Genomic DNA, 17,758 nt, shown 5'->3' with positions numbered 1-17,758 from the left:
CACGAAAAAATTTAAATTTTGAAATACTATTAGTATCGATATTTTGAGGTTAATGGTGCGATTTTGGAATTTTTTGAGGTGTTTTTATATCTTTTTCTTGATTTTTATATTTTTCGGATGTTTACGAATTAATAATTTTGATATTTTTCGGGCAAGCACGAAAAAATGTAAGAATTTGATATTTTATTTGTATCGATATTATAAGGTGATTGATGCGGTTCGTGAATTTTTTGAGGTATTTTTAGGTAATTTTGTTGATTCTTATATTTTTCAGACGTTTATGTTTTAAAATTTTCGAAAAAGTGCCTAAAATTCCCCTTAACTATGCGAATTGGTACAAAATTACCTTTCTTCTATCTTTCGGGCCTAAAATGTCCTTGCCGTCAACCTTTTGAGTCTATTTTACCCTCATCTTTAACAATCCAAATTCATTAATGATTTGTCACTATTTTATTGGCTACCCTAATAATTAATTTAACTAATTTAAAAACCCATATACCCATATAAAAAAGTCCAACCCGTTTTTAACCCAAATCGTTTAACCCAGCTTTGATCTTCTTCTTCGTTGTCATCTTTTTCTTCTTTGTTGTCGTCAATCGTCATGCTCTTCTTCTTCTTCGTTGTCGTCATCTTCTTCCTCCTCTTTTTTTTAAAATAAAAACTAATTTATTGAATCATTTCAAATTGGAACATTGTTAATTTGATCAAGTTAAAAAAATAGAACTCCAAGGAACATAATGAAGACATAAAAACTAGTATTATTACTCTAAATTCTTGAAGATCTACCCGTTTTATTATCACTCTGTCCACCACTACCAGCGGGAACAGGAATTGTGGCCTTTTTTCCATGCCACCAGAAGAAATAGTCAAATTTAATGTGCCTGTAGATTTCAAATTGTCAGGATCAAACTTATGCTCCACTGGTGTACTGTCTTTCACCGCTGGTCCAACTTGTCACACCTGATTCACCGTGGTCATATTTGACAGTAGTACCAACGTGGCCAATATTTGCATGACGCCATTAGAGTACCTTGCTTTAGAAATCAAAACTTTAAACGAAAGTTTATCAATTTGTGTAATCGATTTATACGAAGTAAGATTGTAAGTATTAACTATCATGGATCTATTTGAAGCTTGAATGCGATAAGGCATTGAGGCCGATCACGGACTGCTGAATTGGGTTAATTCCCCATGATATCCAGTCATTAGAAGAATGCAGAGGAGCAACGAAAGCAATTGAAAGTGTCGAATTTGTTCAATCGTAAGTCCAGTGAATAGAAGATTTCTAAGAAGGGAGATCGGTGCAGTCGGCGAAATGAGTATTATCGAAGATCAGCGCCTGAGAAGACGAGCAATTGCTTGATATTGCAGGGGAAATTAGGAGAAATGTGATGAGGAAGATGAAATGAAGATGGAGAAGAGAGGCCATTTTTGCAGTTCCTCCTCTTTTTCGTTGTCATCATTCTCTTCTTGATTTTCTCCATCTTCATCGCCTTCATCTCAACCTGATTCTTGATTTCCACTTTCATTTTGTTCAGAATTTTGATGATTCACATTATCCCGATCCTGCATTTGGTCACTCTTCTTCTTCTTCGTTGCCATTTTCATCATCTTAGCGTTTTCTTTTTCGTCCTTCCTCTGTTTTTTCCTCTTTTTTATCAGTACCTCCATTTTCAGGAACTATTTCTCCTGAAGCTAACATTTTTTCTATTTTTTTTTTTTTTGTGGAGAGGATTAAAGTTGGGATGAAAGTCGGGTTGTCTAACACATGTGCTTTTTTGGGTGGGTATATGGGTTTTTTAATTAGTTAAATTAATTATTAGGGTAGCCATTAAAATAGTGACATGTCATTCATGAATTTGGGTTGTTAAAGATGAGGGCAAAATAGAGTCAAAAGGCTGAGGGCAAGGGAATTTAAGGCCCGAAAGGTAGAAGAAGGTTAATTGTGTATCAATTCGTATAGTTGAGGGGTATTTTAGGCCCTTTTCCGTAAAATTTTTGATATTTTTTGGGCAGTCACGAAAAAATTTGAAATGTTGATATTTTTTTAGTATTGATATTCTAAGGCAACTGGTGTGATTCGGGAATTTTTTGATGTTTTTTTATGTCATTTTCTTCCATTTTATATTTTTCGGATGTTTACGAATTTAAATATTAGATATTTTTCGAGCAGTTACGAAAAAATATAAAATTTTGATATTTTATTTGTATCGATACTCTAAAGTGACTAGTGTGATTCGTGAATTTTTTGTGGTGTTTTCATGTTTTTTTCTTGATTTTTATATTTTTTTGGACGTTTACATTGAAAATTTTGAAATTTTTCAGGCAGTGACGAAAAACAGTAAAATTTTGATATTCTATTAGTATCGATATTCTAAAGTGACCAGTGCGACTCAGGAATATTTTGAGGTGTTTTATGTATTTCTCTTGATTTTTATATTTTTCAAACATTTACGAATTAAAATTTTTGATATTTTTCAAGCAGTCACGAAAAAATGTGATATTTTGATATTTATTCATTTCAATATTCTAAGGTTACTGGTGCGATTCGGGAATTTTTTGAGGTGTTTTATGTCTTTTTCTTAATTAGATATTTTTTGGAAGTTTACGAATTAAATTTTTGAAAATTTCGGGAAGTCACAAAAAAATGTAAATTTTGAAATCTTTTTTGTCACTCACGATAAAATGTAAAATTTTGATAATTTATTTGTAACGATATTCTAAGGTGAATGGCGGGATTGGGGAATTTTTTGAGGTGTTTTTCTATCTTTTTATTGATTTTTATAATTTTTGGACATTTACGAACTAAAAATTTTGATATTTTTCTGGTAGTGAGGAAAAAATGCAAAAAAAATCGATATTCTATTCATATCGATATTGAAAGTTGACTGGTGCGATTTAGGAATTTTTTGAGTTGTTTCTATGTACGTTTTTGGTTTTTCTGGTATTTTTCGGACGTTTATGAATTAAAGTTTTTGATATTATTTCGACCAGTCACGAAAAAATGTAAAATTTTAATATTTTATTGCATCAATATTCAAAAGTTATTGATGCGATTCAGGATTTTGTTTTGATGTGTTTTATGTCTTTTTTCTTGATTTTTTTATTATTTGGGAGTTAACGAACTAAATTTTTGAAATTTTTCGGGCACTCACGATAAAATGTAAAATTTTGAAATTTTATTCGTATCGATATTTTAAGGTGACTAGTGCAATTTTGGAATTTTTTGAGGTGTTTTTTTATATTTTTTGTATGTTTACGAAAATGTAAAGTTTTGATATGTTATTCGTATCGATATTCTAAGGTGACTGGTGCAATTCAAGAATTTTTTCAGATGTTTTTATGTACTTTTCTTGATCGTTATATTTTGGATGTTTATGAATTATTTTTTTATATATTTTTCGAGAGGTCATGAAACAGGTGGAATTTTGATATTTTATTTGTATTAATATTCTAAGGTGACTGGTGCGATTCGGGAATCTTTAAGTTGTTTTTATGTATTTTTCATGATTTTAATATTTTTCGAACGTTTACGAATAATTTTTTTATATTTATCGGGTAGTCATTAAAAATGTAAATTTTTTATATTATATTTGTATCGATATTTCAAATTGACTGGTGCAATTCGTGATTTTTTTGATGTGTTTTTATGTCTTTTTCTCATTTTTTATATTTTCAGACGTTTACGAATTAAAATTTTCAATTTTATTCGCATCGATATTCTATGCTGACTGGTGCGATTCAGGAATTTTTTGAGTTGTTTTGTCATACTTTTCTTGATTCTTATATATTTCGAACGTTTACGAATTAAAAATTTTGATATTTTTCGGGCGGTCACGAAAAAATGTAAAATTATGATATTTTACTCGTATCGATATTCTAAGATGACTTGTGCGATTCGAGATTTTTTTTTGGTGTTTTCATATCTTTTTCTTTATTTTTATATTTTCAGACATTTACGAATTAAATTTTTTTATATTTTCAGGAAGTGACAAAAAAATGTAAAATTTTGATATTTTATTCGTATCGATATTCTAAGGTGACTGGTGCGATTCAAGATTTTTTTTTTTTATATTTTTTTAAACGTTTATGAATTAAAATTTTTGATATTTTTCGAGCAGTCACGAAAAAATGTGAAATTTTGACATTTTATTCGTATCAATATTCTAAGGTTACTAGTGCAATTCGGGAATTTTTTGAGGAGTTTATGTCTTTTTCTTGATTTTCATATTTTTCAAAAGTTTATGAATTAATGTTTGTAAATTTTTCGGGAAGTCATTAAAAAATGTAAAATTTTGAAATTTTATTCGTATCGAGATTCTATGGTGACTGGTTGGATTCAAGAATTTATTGAGGTGTTTTTATGTTTTTTCTTGATTTTTATAATTTTCAGACATTTATGATTTAAAAGTTTTGATACTTTTCAAGAAGTGACGAAAAAATATAAATTTTTGATATTCTATTCGTATAGATATTCTAAGGTGACTGGTGCGATTCAGGAATTTTTTGGGGTATTTTTATGTAATTTTCTTGTTTTTGTGGCATTTTTCGACGTTTACGACTTAGAATTTTTAATATTTTTTTTGAGCAGAAATGAAAAAATAGGAAATTTTGATATTTTATTCGTATGAATATACTAAGGATACTGATGTGATTCGGGAATTTTTTGAGGTGTTTTATTTTTCTCTCTTGATTTTTAAATTTTTCAGAAATTTAGGAATTAAATTTTTGAAGTTTTTTGGGCACTTACGAAAAATGTTAAATTTTGAAATTTTATTCATATCGATAATTTACGGTGACTGGTGTGATTTGGGAATTTTTTTAGGTGTTTTATGTCTTTTTTTTATTTTTATATTTTTCGTACATTTACGAATTAATATTTTTGATATTTTTCGGGATATCACAAAAAATGTAAAATTTGATATTTTATTTGTATCAATATTCTAAGGTGACTGGTGCGATTCGAGAATTTTTTGTGGTGTTTTTATGTACTTTTCTTGATATTTATATTTTTCAGACATTTGTTAATTAATTTTTTTTATACTTTTTGGGCAGTCATGAAAAATGTGAAATTTTGATATTTTATTTGTATCAAAATTCTAAGATGACTAGTGCGATTAAGAAATTTTTTAAGGTGTTTTTATGTATTTTTTAAGATTTTTATATTTTTGGGATTTTACGAATTATAATTTTGATATTTTTCGGGGATTCATGAAAAAATGTAAAATTTTGATATTTTATTACTATCGATATTCTAAGGTTACTGGTGCTATTCGAGAATATTTTGATGTGTTTTTATGTCTTTTTCTTGTATTTTATATCTTTCAGACGTTAATGACTAATTATTTTTTATTATTTTCGGGTAGTCACAAAAAGATGTAAAACTTTGATAATTTGTTCGTATCAAAGTTCTACGATAACTGGTACCATGCGAGAATTTTTTGAATCGTTTTTATCTCTTTTTCTTAATTTTTATACTTGTCGCACGTTTACTAATTAAAATTTTTCATATTTTTCGGGAAGTCATGACAAAATATAAAATTTTGATATTATATTCGTATCGATACTCTAAGGTGATTCGTGCGATTCAGACATTTTTTGAGGCGCTTTTATGCCTTTTTCTTGATTTTTATAATTCTCAGACTCTCACAAATTAAAACTTTTGATATTTTTCAGGCAGTGACGAAAAAATGTAATAAATTTGATATTCTATTCGTATCAATATAAAGGTGACTGGTGCGATTCAGGTATTTTTTGAGGTGTTTTTATGTAGTTTTCTGGTATTTTTAGAACGTTTACGAATTAAATTTTTTTATATTATTTCGAGCATTCACGAAAAATTGTAAATTTTTTATATTTTATTCGTATCAATATTCTAAGGCTATTGATGAGATTCGGGAATTTTTTAGATGTTTTTTATGTCTTTTACTTGATTTTAATATTTTTTGGACGTTTACGATTTAAAAATTTAATATTTTTCGGGAAGTCATGAAAAGATGTTAAATTTTGATATTTTATTCGTATCGATATTCAAAGGTGACTGGTGCGATTCGGGAATTTTTTGAGGTGTTTTTATGCCTTTTTTTATTTTTATATTTTTCGAACATTTACGAATTAATATTTTTTATTTTTTGGGCAGTTACAAAAAATGTAAAATTTTGATATTGTATTCGTATCGATATTCTAAGGTGACAGGTGCGATTCGGAAATTTTTTAGGTGTTTTTAAGTACTTTGCTTGTTTTTTTATATTTTTCGGACGTTTACAAAATATAATTTTTAATATTTTGGGGCAGTCTTGAAAATTTTTAAACTTTTGATATTTTATTCGTATAGATATTCTAACGTAACTAGTGTGATTCGGAAATTTTTTAAGGTGTTTTTATATTTTTTTCTTGATTTTTATATTTTTCAGACGTTTACGAATTAAATTTTTTGATATTGATCGGGTAGTCACAAAAAAGTAAAATGTTGATATTTTATTTGTATCGATATTCTAAGGTGATTGGTGCGATTCGAGAATTTTTAAGGTGTTTTTATGACTTTTTCTTGATTTCTATTTTTTTTGGCATTTATGAATTAATATTTTTAATATATTTTGAGCAGTCAGGAAAAAAATTAAAATTTTGATATTCTATTTGTATCAATATTCTAAGGTTACTGGTGCGATTTGAGAATTTTTGGTGTGTTTTTATGTCTTTTCTTGCTTTTTATATTTTTCGGACGTTTAGAAATAAAAAAAATGATATATTTCGGGCAGTCACGAATAAACGTAACATTTTCATATTTTATTCGTATCAATATTCTAAGCTGACTGGTGCGATTCAAGAATTTTTTGAGGTGTTTTTAAGTATTTTTTTTTATTTTTATATTTTTTGAATGTTTACGATTTAAGCTTTTTGATATTTTTTGAGAAGTCATAAAAAAATGTAAAATATTTGATAGTTTATTCGTATTGAAATTAAAAGGTGACTTGTGCAATTCGAGAATATTTTTATCTTGCTTTTTATATTTTTCTGACGTTTACGAATTAAAATTTTTGATATTATTCGAGCAATAACGAATTTTTTTAAATTTTGTTATTTTATTCACATTAATATTCTAAGTTAACTGGTGCAATTCGAGAATATTTAGAGGTGTTTTTAAGTATTTTCGCACGTTTACGAATTAAATTTTTTGATATTTTTCAGGTAATCATGAAAAATATGAAATTTTGATACGTTAATCGTATCGATATTCTTAGGTGACTGGTGCGATTTGGGAATTTGTTGAGGTATTTTTATTTCTTTTTCTTGATTTTAATATTTTTTGAACGTTTACGAATTAAATTTTTTGATATTTTTAGGGCAGTCAAGAAAAAATGTAAGATTTTGGTATGTTATTGGTATCGATATTCTATGGTGACTGATGCGGTTCAGGAATTTTTGAAGTGTTCTTATGTCTTTTTCCTGATACTTATATTTTTCGGACGTTTTCAAATTAATTTTATTTTTATTTTTCAGGCAGTCACGAAATAATGTAAAATTTTGAAATTTTATTCGTATCGATATTTTAAGTTACTGGTGCGATTTGGGATTTTTTGAGGTATTTTTATGTCTTTTTTCTTGATATTTTTATTTTTCGCACATTTACGAATTAATATTTTGGATATTTTTCAGGTAGTCACAAAAAAATGTAAAAATTTGATATTCTATTTGTATCGATATTCTAAGGTGACTAGTGCGATTCAGGAATTTTTTGTGGTGTTTTTCATGTGTTTTTCTTGATTTTTATATTTTTCACACGTTTGCAAATTAAAATTTTTGATATTTTTCTGGGAGTGACGAAAAAATGTAAAATGTTGATATTTTATTCGTATTAATATTCTAAGGTGACAGGTGCGATTCAAGAATTTTTTTAAGGTGTTTTTATGTACTTTTCTTGATTTTTATATTTTTCAAATGTTTATGAATGAAATGTTTTGATATTTTTTGAGCAGTCACGAAAAAATGTGAAACTTATAGATCTTTTTTGTATCGTTATTCTAAGGTTACTGGTGTGATTCGGGAATTTTTTGAGGTGTTTTATGTCTTTTTGTTGATATTTATATTTTTTGGAAGTTTACAAATTGAAAATTTTCATATTTTATGGGCAGTCATTAAAAAATGTGAAATTTGTATATTTTATTAGTATAGATATTCTAATGTAACTGATGCGAATCGAGAATTTTTTGAGGTGTTTTAATGTCTTTTTCTTTATTTTTATATTTTTTGGACGTTTACGAATTAAATTTTTTGATACTTTTCAGGCATTCTCGAAAAAATGTGAAATTTTTATATTTTATTAGTATCGATATTCTAAGGTGATTGGTGCGACTTAATAATTTTTGGAGGTGTTTTATGTACTTTTCTTGATTTTTATATTTTTCGGACACTCATAAAAAAAATTGAAATTTTCATATTTTATTCACTTCGATATTCTAATTTAACTGGTGCGATTCAGGAAAATTTGAGGTGTTTTCATGTCTTTTTCTTGATTTTTATATTTTTCGGACATTTAAGAATTAAAAAATTTGATATATTTCGTACTGTCAAGAAAAATGTACGATTTTGATATTTTATTGGTATCGATATTCTAAGGTCCCTGGTGCGATTCGAAATTTTCTGAGGTGTTTTAATGTCTTTTTCTTGATTTTTTTATTTTTTCGGAAGTTTATGAATTAAAACTTTTGATATTTTTCGAACATTCACAAAAAAATACAAAATTTTAAAATTTTATTTGTATCAAATTTTTAAAACTGACTGGTGCGATATGGGATTTTTTTGAAGTATTTTTATGCACTTTTCATGATTTTTATATTTTTTTGAAGTTTATGAATAAATATTTTTGATATTTTTCGAGTAGTCACGAAAAAATGGTGAAATTTTGATATTTTATTCGTATCGATATTCTAAGATGACTTGTGCTATTCATGAATATTTTGAGGTGTTTATATTTCTCTTTCTAGATTTTTCATTTTTTCGGACGTTGACGAATTAAATTTTTTGATATTTTAAAGGCATTCACGAAAAAATGTAAAATTTTGATATTTTATTCATATCAATATTGTAAGGTGACTCGTGAGATTCAGGAATTTTTTGAGGTGTTTTTATGTACTTTTCTTGATTTTTAAATTTTTCGGACGTTTACAAATTAAATTTTTTGATATCTTCTCTGGCAGTCACGAAAAAATGTGAAATTTTTATATTTTATTTGTATCGATATTCTAAGGTAACTGGTGTAATTCTAAATTTTTTTATTTGTTTTTCGGCGTTTTTCTTGATTTTTATATTTTTCAGATGTTTAAGAATTAAATTTTTTGATATATTTTGGGAAGTCACGCAAAAATATAATATTTTGATATTTTATTCATATAGATATTCTAAGTTGACTGCTGCGATTCGGGATTTTTTAGGTGTTTTTATATCTTTTTCTCGATTTTTATATTTTTCAAATGTTTACAAATTAAAATAATTGATACTTTTTGGGAAGTCACGAAAAAATCTATTATTTTGATATTCTATTTGAATCGATATTCTGAGGAGACTGGTGCGATTCAAGAATTTTTTGAGGTGTTTTTATGTACTTTTCTTGATTTATATATTTTTCAGACATTTACGAATTAAAAATTTTGATATTTTTTCGGGCAGTCAGGAAAAATGTGAAATTTTAATATTTTATTCGTATCGATATTCTAAGTTGACTGGTGCAATTTGAGATTTTTTGAGGTGTTTTTTATGTCTTGTTCTTGATTTTTATATTTTTCGGACGTTTACGAATTAAATTTTTTGATATTTTTTCGACAGTCAAGAAAAAATATAAAATTTTGATATGTTAATATTCTAAGGTGACTGGTGCGATTTTGAAATTTTTGAAGTGTTTTTATGTACTTTTCTTGATTTTTTTATCTTACGGACGTCTACGAATTAAAATTCTTGATATTTTACGAGCAGTCGCGAAAAAATGTGAAATCTTTATATCCTATTCGTATCGATATTCTAAGGTGACTGGTGTTATTCGAGATTTTTTTTGACGAGTTATTATGACTTTTTCTATATTTCAGACAATTGCGAATTAACATTTTTGATATTTTTCGGGTAGTCATGAAAAAATGTAAAATTTTGATAATCTATTCGTTTTGCTATTGTAAGGTAACTGGCGCGATTCGGAAAAAATTTCATGTGTTTTTATGTATTATTCTTTATTTGATATTTTTCGGACGTTTACGAATTAAATTTTTTGATATTTTTTGGGCAGTCACAAAAAATGTGCAATTTTGATATTTTATTCGTATAGATATTCTAAGGTGACTGGTGTGATTCGAGAATTTTTGGAGGTGTTTTTATGTATTTTTCTTGATTTTTATATTTTTTGGGCTTTTACGAATTAATTTTTTGATAGTTTTCGGGCATCCACGAAAAAATGTGAAATGCTGATATTTTGTTCGTATCGATATTTTAAGGTGACTGGTGGGATTCGGTAATTTTTTGAGGTGTTTTTATGTCTTTTTCTTGATTTTTACATTTTTCAGACGTTTACGAATTAAATTCTTTGATATTTTATGGGAAATCACAAAAATTGTAAAATTTTGATACTTTATTTGTATCGATATTCTAATGTAACTGGTGCGATTCATAAATTTTTTTGACGTTTTTTTATGTCTTTTTCTTGATTTTCACATTTTTCGGAAGTTTTCGAATTACAATATTTGTTATTTTTTGGTCCGTCACGAAAAAATTCATAATTTTGATATCTTATTCTTATCGATATTCTAAGGTGACTGGCGATTTGAATTTTTTTTGAGGTGTTTTTATGTACTTTTCTTGATTCTTATATTTTTCGGACGTTTACGAATTAACATTTTTGATATTTTTCGAGAAATGACGAAAAAATGAGAAATTTTGATATTTTATTCATATAGATATTATAAGGTGACTCGTCCGATTTGAGAATTTTTTGAGGTGTTTTTATGTACTTTTCTAGATTCTTATATTTTTCGAACGTTTACAAATTCAAATTATTGATATTATTCGTGTAGTCACGAAAAAATGTTAAATTTTGATATTTTATTCGTATCGATATTCTAAGGTGACTGGTGCTATTCGAAATTTTTTGAGGTGTATTTATGTACTTTTCTTGATTTTTATATTTTTCGGATGTTTACGAATTAAAAATTTTGATATTTTTCGTGCAGTCACGAAAAAAATGTAAATTATTTTATATTTTATTGTATCGATATTCTAGCGTGACAATTTGAGAATTTTTTGAAGTCTTTTCATGTCTTTTTCTTGATTTTTATATTTTTTGAACGTTTACGAATTAAATTTTTTGAGCAGTCACAAAAATACTTAAATTTTGATATTTTATTCGTATCGATATTCTAAGATGATTGGTGCGATTCGAGAATTTTTTGTGGTGTTTCTAGATTCTTATATTTTTTGGACGTTTACGAATTAAATTTTTTGATATTTTTCAGGCAGTCACGAAAAAAACGTAAAATTTTGATAATTCATTCGTATCGATATTTTAAGGTGACTCGTGCGATTCAGGAATTTTTTGAGGTGTTTTTATAGATTTTTCTTGATATTTATATTTTCAGACGTTTTCAAATTAAAATTCTTGATATTTTTAATAAGTCACGAAAATATGTGAAATTTTGATATTTTATTTGTATTGATATTCTAAGGTGTCTGGTGCAATTCGTTAATTTTTTTAGGTGTTTTTTTTATCTTTTTCTTGATTTTTATATTTTCGAACGGTTTTGAATTAAAATATTTGATATTTTTTAAGCAGTCACGAAAAAATGTATAATTTGGATATCTTATTCGTATCGATATTTTGAGGTGACTGGTGCGATTCGAGAATTTTGTGAGGTGTTTTTATGTACTTTTCTTGATTTTTGGTATTTTAACTCCTAGGCTGCCACCCATAATTATATAGATTGGGATCGGCCCATGCTAGGTATTTTAACCCCTGAGCTGCCACCCATAATTATATAGATTCACTTTACCTTGTCTTTTTAATCTTTGAGATTGTTCTTTTGATGTTCATGACTCTTTTGAGATTTAGGACTATATACTAGTGATGTGGACATGTGGATAAATTAATTGAGGCAGAAAACAATAATATAGGAAGAAAATGTAACTTTATTGTGCTACTTAGGAACCTATATGACTCGTGAACTTCATTTGGGCACAAAGAACATATACAGGTGATTCACGAAGGTGTGTGGCAATTACATTACAAGTAGCAAATGATTCATAAGATGTATAGCAATTGAACAAGTAATTCTTCTTACAAGATGCTTCATTAAATCACGTTTGGACATTTCACATGGGGTGTACGATAACTTAGCACTTAGTAGAGACTGTAACTTCTCAAATGTAGAGGCAAGGACTATATAAGATCATATGTTTGCTAAACACTTAGTATACGACATCAAATGATAGAGTACATAAACATTCAAACTAATGAAGCCCGTGACAGAACCCAAATAAGGGTTGTACATTCCATGTAAGGGGACATAAAATGAACAATGAACATAATATGTGTCTGACATATAAAAACATGTAACATGTATAATGTAGGATCTAATTGACTCAATGAACTTCATTTGACTTGGTGGATAACTCATGAAACTTAATGTTTAAAGTACCTTTGTCAACTAGTACTTGAAAGAATAAACACACCAATATTGATTAATGAACACGTATAGAAGTAGTCTGACATATTTTGAGAACTTGGACTATATAAAGTAGACCATTAGCTACATTGGAGATTGTACACCCTCACATTGTATCTTTTACCATGAGGATCACTTAGAGATCTCAATTTGTTGGTACACAGAATATAGGACTTCATGCCAAAAGATATGAGATCAAATAGCCTTACATACCTTGTCTCCCGACTAATACTATGTGGTACCATAAATCAGTCTTTCGTTTGAGGCGTTACTCTGCATTAATGGCAAGTAATAGAGCTAATATTAACAGCTAATAAACAAGGTTGGATCACTTCGACTTACCAAAATTGTAGTCGGGCAACAAGCTCAAAACCCCTCTACTAATGGTTGTTCTTTTCACTAATTCCTTTATCACCATGTTTACACCATTTATGACCCTCCCATGAGGTCATCCGACACTACCTGGGATTTACAACATCCAAAATAGTAAATACACACCTAAGGGGCAGCACGCCCATACAACCCACAATTCAAATGTTCATTTCTTCCCTAAAACATTTCACATGACTTTCTCTTAAGGCTAGCCAATATTACAAATGATAATCTACAAAATATTTTGATTACATTACAATCGGGTCAATAGGTCAAGTAATGGACCACTACGACATTATGTCGAACACCTAGCGGGCATAAAGCTCTACAATTCATAAATGGTGGTGTTTCAACACCCAACGGCCTCATACTTACAAACAACACTCTCACTACCATATATAGGAATAAAATCATGCCTTTTACCACTAATAAACCCAACCATCCACCCAGTACATCTCCAAATTTCACCACGTATAGACAACCCCAAACCTTTCTAAAATAATCAATAAAACTTTGACTCACTACTTCCGATCATTTTTTTCATGAATTTGTAGTAAAACACGTAGAGAAATCTCACCCAATCTGATATCTATAGTGAGACAATATGGGGCAGTAACCTTACCTCAAATTATGGAAAATTATTCTCTTAACTTGTACTCATTCAAGAGTTTTAATTACCCTTCACACTTGAACAAAATAAGAAGACAAACTCTCTTAATAACAAAGAAAACATGAGCAGGCAACTTAGGGAAAGGTCTGCACCATATTTAAACATGAAAACATGAAATCTCATGGGACAATTAAGCTAAACCATAAGGTTTCTACTTACCTTGGCTGGAAATCAGGAGGGTTTCTACGAGAACCCATGGAGTATTTTTGAGGTGGCTGTGATAGTCATTGAGGGAAAGAGAGAGTGTTGGAGATAAATTCATTTTTATATGCAAGAATTAAGACATAAATGAGCCAATTATGACCCTATAATTGCTAGCACTCCACCGCCTCTATCTTCTTCATTTTTGTCCACAAATTGTCAAGTAGGTGATCCACCTACTTGGCCATTTTTAAGCTGCTCAAATGTCGAACTAGGTGATGCAACTAATTCTTCTTATTAAATCTATTTAGCCATGGCACGTGATGTAGCTACTTACTCTTATTAAGTTGGTCAAAAAGTCTAAGTAGGTGATGCACCTATTTGTTACCTGCTAGCTTAATTTAGTCAAGCAAACACCTCACTTATTTTATCTCATTTTCCAAATTCTAATATTTTAACTTAAACTTAACACTCAACTCTAAAATTTAAGCTTAATAACCACCTTACTTCTCGAGTTAAATACTTTCATCAGTATTAACTTAGTCGTATACATGTTGAAATGTATAGGGTGTTACAACAAGTATGATAACAGTAAGTTTCATGTCTAAATCAAATAAGGAGTCATTGAGTCAATTAGATCCTACATTACACATGTTATGAGTTTTAGTAGGCCGGATATATTCTGTCCATTATACAATTTATAAGTCCTTACATGGAATATACACTTATCTCTTATTTCGGATTTGTCCATGTGCATCATTAGTTCACATATTTATGCACCCTTTCATTTGACATAGACTACTAAGTGTTAAGCTATCGTAACATCTTATACATTCCTTACCTCTCCATAAGAGGAGTTGCACGCTTCCATTTGAAATGCATGTATGCCCCCATTTGAAAAGTTGAAACATGTTTTAAATGAACCATGCAACATGTCCTAATGTCCTGACTTTCCAAAAAACCTTCATAGATTGTTTGTATATATTCTTTGTACCTAATGAAGCTCATTGAGTCAGAAGTTCTTAAGTATTACATCGAAGTTACATTTTGCTTCCGATATCATTTTTGCTGCCTCAAGTATTTTATTCACATGTCTACATCACTGGTAGGATCACGCGGCTATCCCACTAAGTGCAATATACATAAGTTAATACAACATAATAATAACATGCATACACCGAACATATACAATATCATCATCATTTACGAACAACGTACAATTTCACATTTCTTAAAATACACAATTATGTCAACTCATTGGTCTTCTCATGGAGCCACAACCCAAACAATTATCATAACGGAATGTGGTACCCGATCCAATGTTTATGCTGAAACGTGGCAACCGATCAAAGTTAGTGTGTCAGAACGCAACACCCGATCCATTCAACAAGCCACAATCACAAAGTACATTCTCATAATCATACAATCAAGTCATGATTCATGGAATTCATCATTCATATATCCTCATTTACAATTAATGTGATCAATAATGCAACATTCACATACATACACGTATCATAATGAAGCAAGAACAAACATACATCACACAATCATAGAATCACAACCATCACATTTGAAACCCTAGAAAACTTGATTTTTCCCTTTTCGGATTTGTTCCGCTTGTTCTTGGTCTACAAACAATCAATATGACACGGGAATCAATAAATCATCACTAATTACCCGAATTACTAACAATTCTATAAACCCTAGATCATACCCATGATCTCCTTATCCCCATTAGGGCTTTTCCCACCATAACTCTCAGATCAAAACTCTTCCCCTCGATAATTACCCATTAGATTACGTTCTACAAATCGAAAAACAGGTTCGGGGAGTTAAAACCTTACCTTTAGCCTTAAAAATGGTGGAAAACTGTCAAGAATAACCTGGGGTTCGTCTCCTTACGCTCAAAGTCGAAAAGTGCAGAATAAAGATGTTTTGGGGTTTATTTTCAAGTTAAGTCACATTGGACCCGCTACAACAGTCCCACCCTGGAGGCAAAAATCCCGCCCCAGCGGCTTGCACGGAACCAGTGAGCTATTTTAATAATTCCAAGTCCTCATTTTCGTAACACACCTTCAACCAACGACACTCAGAAACTACTCGTTCACGCTAAGATCAATTCTGAGAGTTCTACTCGCCCGAATTTAATTCTGTAAAGTCGTACAAGTTCCTTAACGACTTATTTATCTACTCATGTGACCAAAATCATAATTAAATCACCCCAATTGCTAGCAGATTTCCCTAGACTTTGATGACTCCGATTTCGTCCAAATATGGACTAGGTTGAGAAATCTCAAGTTACTACGAAAAAGTTTTTTGGCTCAAATTTTTTTCCCGTTGGCTTCTCTATAATGACGGAAATAGGTCGTTACAAATATATTTTTCATGTGGCTTTTCATTATGCTGTCACTTGGCTTCACCACATTGCAAACTACTTTCATTTATGATATAACACATGTGTCCATGCTAGCACGAGCCCAATATCTAATTATTTTTAATTTTAATTAATGTGATATAGATAGAATTTAGAAAGGTTAATTAAAATTTAATATGATTTTTAGATTTTTTAAATTTTTAATTACTTTTTGTTTGTATGTGAAAAGGTTTATTAAGATGTTCATAATTAAAGTATTTTTAGTCATCGATCGTTGATTTTTTACTCAAAGTAATTATAAGATATAAACAAATATAACCGACATTAAAAATAATAAAGCTATAACTAAAGAATATGAAGATAAAACTAAAAATCATAGCTAAAAAAGGATCCCATAATTTCAAAAATATTATACAATAATTAAAATTAACTTAGAACAAAATAAATAATTTTTAATTTTTTTTCCGAAACATGTTTACTAAAAGTCATAGCTAAAGCGGATCCCGAAAATATTATGCACTAATTAAATTAAAGTAAGACAAAAGAAATAATTTTTAAATATTTTTTTTCTAAACACGCTGAAGCATGCACGTTGACGAACTCTCTCCTATATAATAAAAAAGAATATTGATATATATATATATATATATATATATTACTATTAGTCTATTATTATTATTATATTTTTATTTTAGTTTGATATTACATTAAATGTATGCAAAATTTATTTTATAACTTGTGAAAATGATAAGTTTATGAAACAAAAAAAAGTTAATTTAGATCTCTTCTAGTGGATTTTTATTTTAAAGATAATGAGTATTTTTAAAAAAAGTCTAATAGAAAAATTGTCGGTCTACGAATGTGGTTTCGATCCTTCCGGTGATGCCAAAAGTCGTTTTGATATAAGATTTTATCTTGTTTCCATTTAATTATTATTGATGTATTTTCTAATTCTATTACTTTTAATTATTTACCTAAATTTTTTGTTATAATATTTATTAACTTAAAAATTGTCATGTGACTTTTCAATAGCTGCCACTTAACCACATTGCAAACTCTTTTCATTTATCGTATATATATATAATATTATTATAATTACTAGTATAAGCACCCGCACGATGCATAGATAATATTAACTCCATCATTTACATCTTCTTAAAAATCTACTAATTTCAGAATTTCTATTCTCTTATATTTATTCAACCACTTAAACATGGTAACATTTTTTTCTTTTCGTGTCTTTTTTTATTCTTATGATTATTTTTTATATTTCATTGGTTTATGATAATTAATCTTCATCATTTGAAGTGATGAGTAATACATAGATAATGGTGATTGTATGCAAGTGATTTAGGTAGTAATTTGTATGTTATCGATGTCAAGTTTGAACAAGTATGTATAGTGATTATGAAAGGATAAATATAGATATATTTCGGTGGATGCTACTTCTATTTGGTAGATCTATTGAATAATCTACCAAGTCAGCGAAGAAACGATCTC

At 28.6% G+C, this 17,758-nt stretch overlaps 1 pseudogene; it reads right to left on the bottom strand.

Moving 5' to 3' along the window:
* Window positions 1-709: 709 nt before the first annotated feature.
* On the bottom strand, window positions 710-1,495 carry LOC125808521 (cytochrome b561 and DOMON domain-containing protein At4g12980-like; annotated as a pseudogene).
* Between the last annotated feature and the right edge of the window lie 16,263 nt (window positions 1,496-17,758).

Source organism: Solanum verrucosum, unplaced genomic scaffold (genome assembly GCF_900185275.1).
Source record: "Solanum verrucosum unplaced genomic scaffold, falcon-dt-bn FXZP01000444.1, whole genome shotgun sequence".
In the NCBI taxonomy this organism is placed as follows: domain Eukaryota; kingdom Viridiplantae; phylum Streptophyta; class Magnoliopsida; order Solanales; family Solanaceae; genus Solanum; species Solanum verrucosum.
This window is presented reverse-complemented; position numbering and strand designations above follow the sequence as displayed.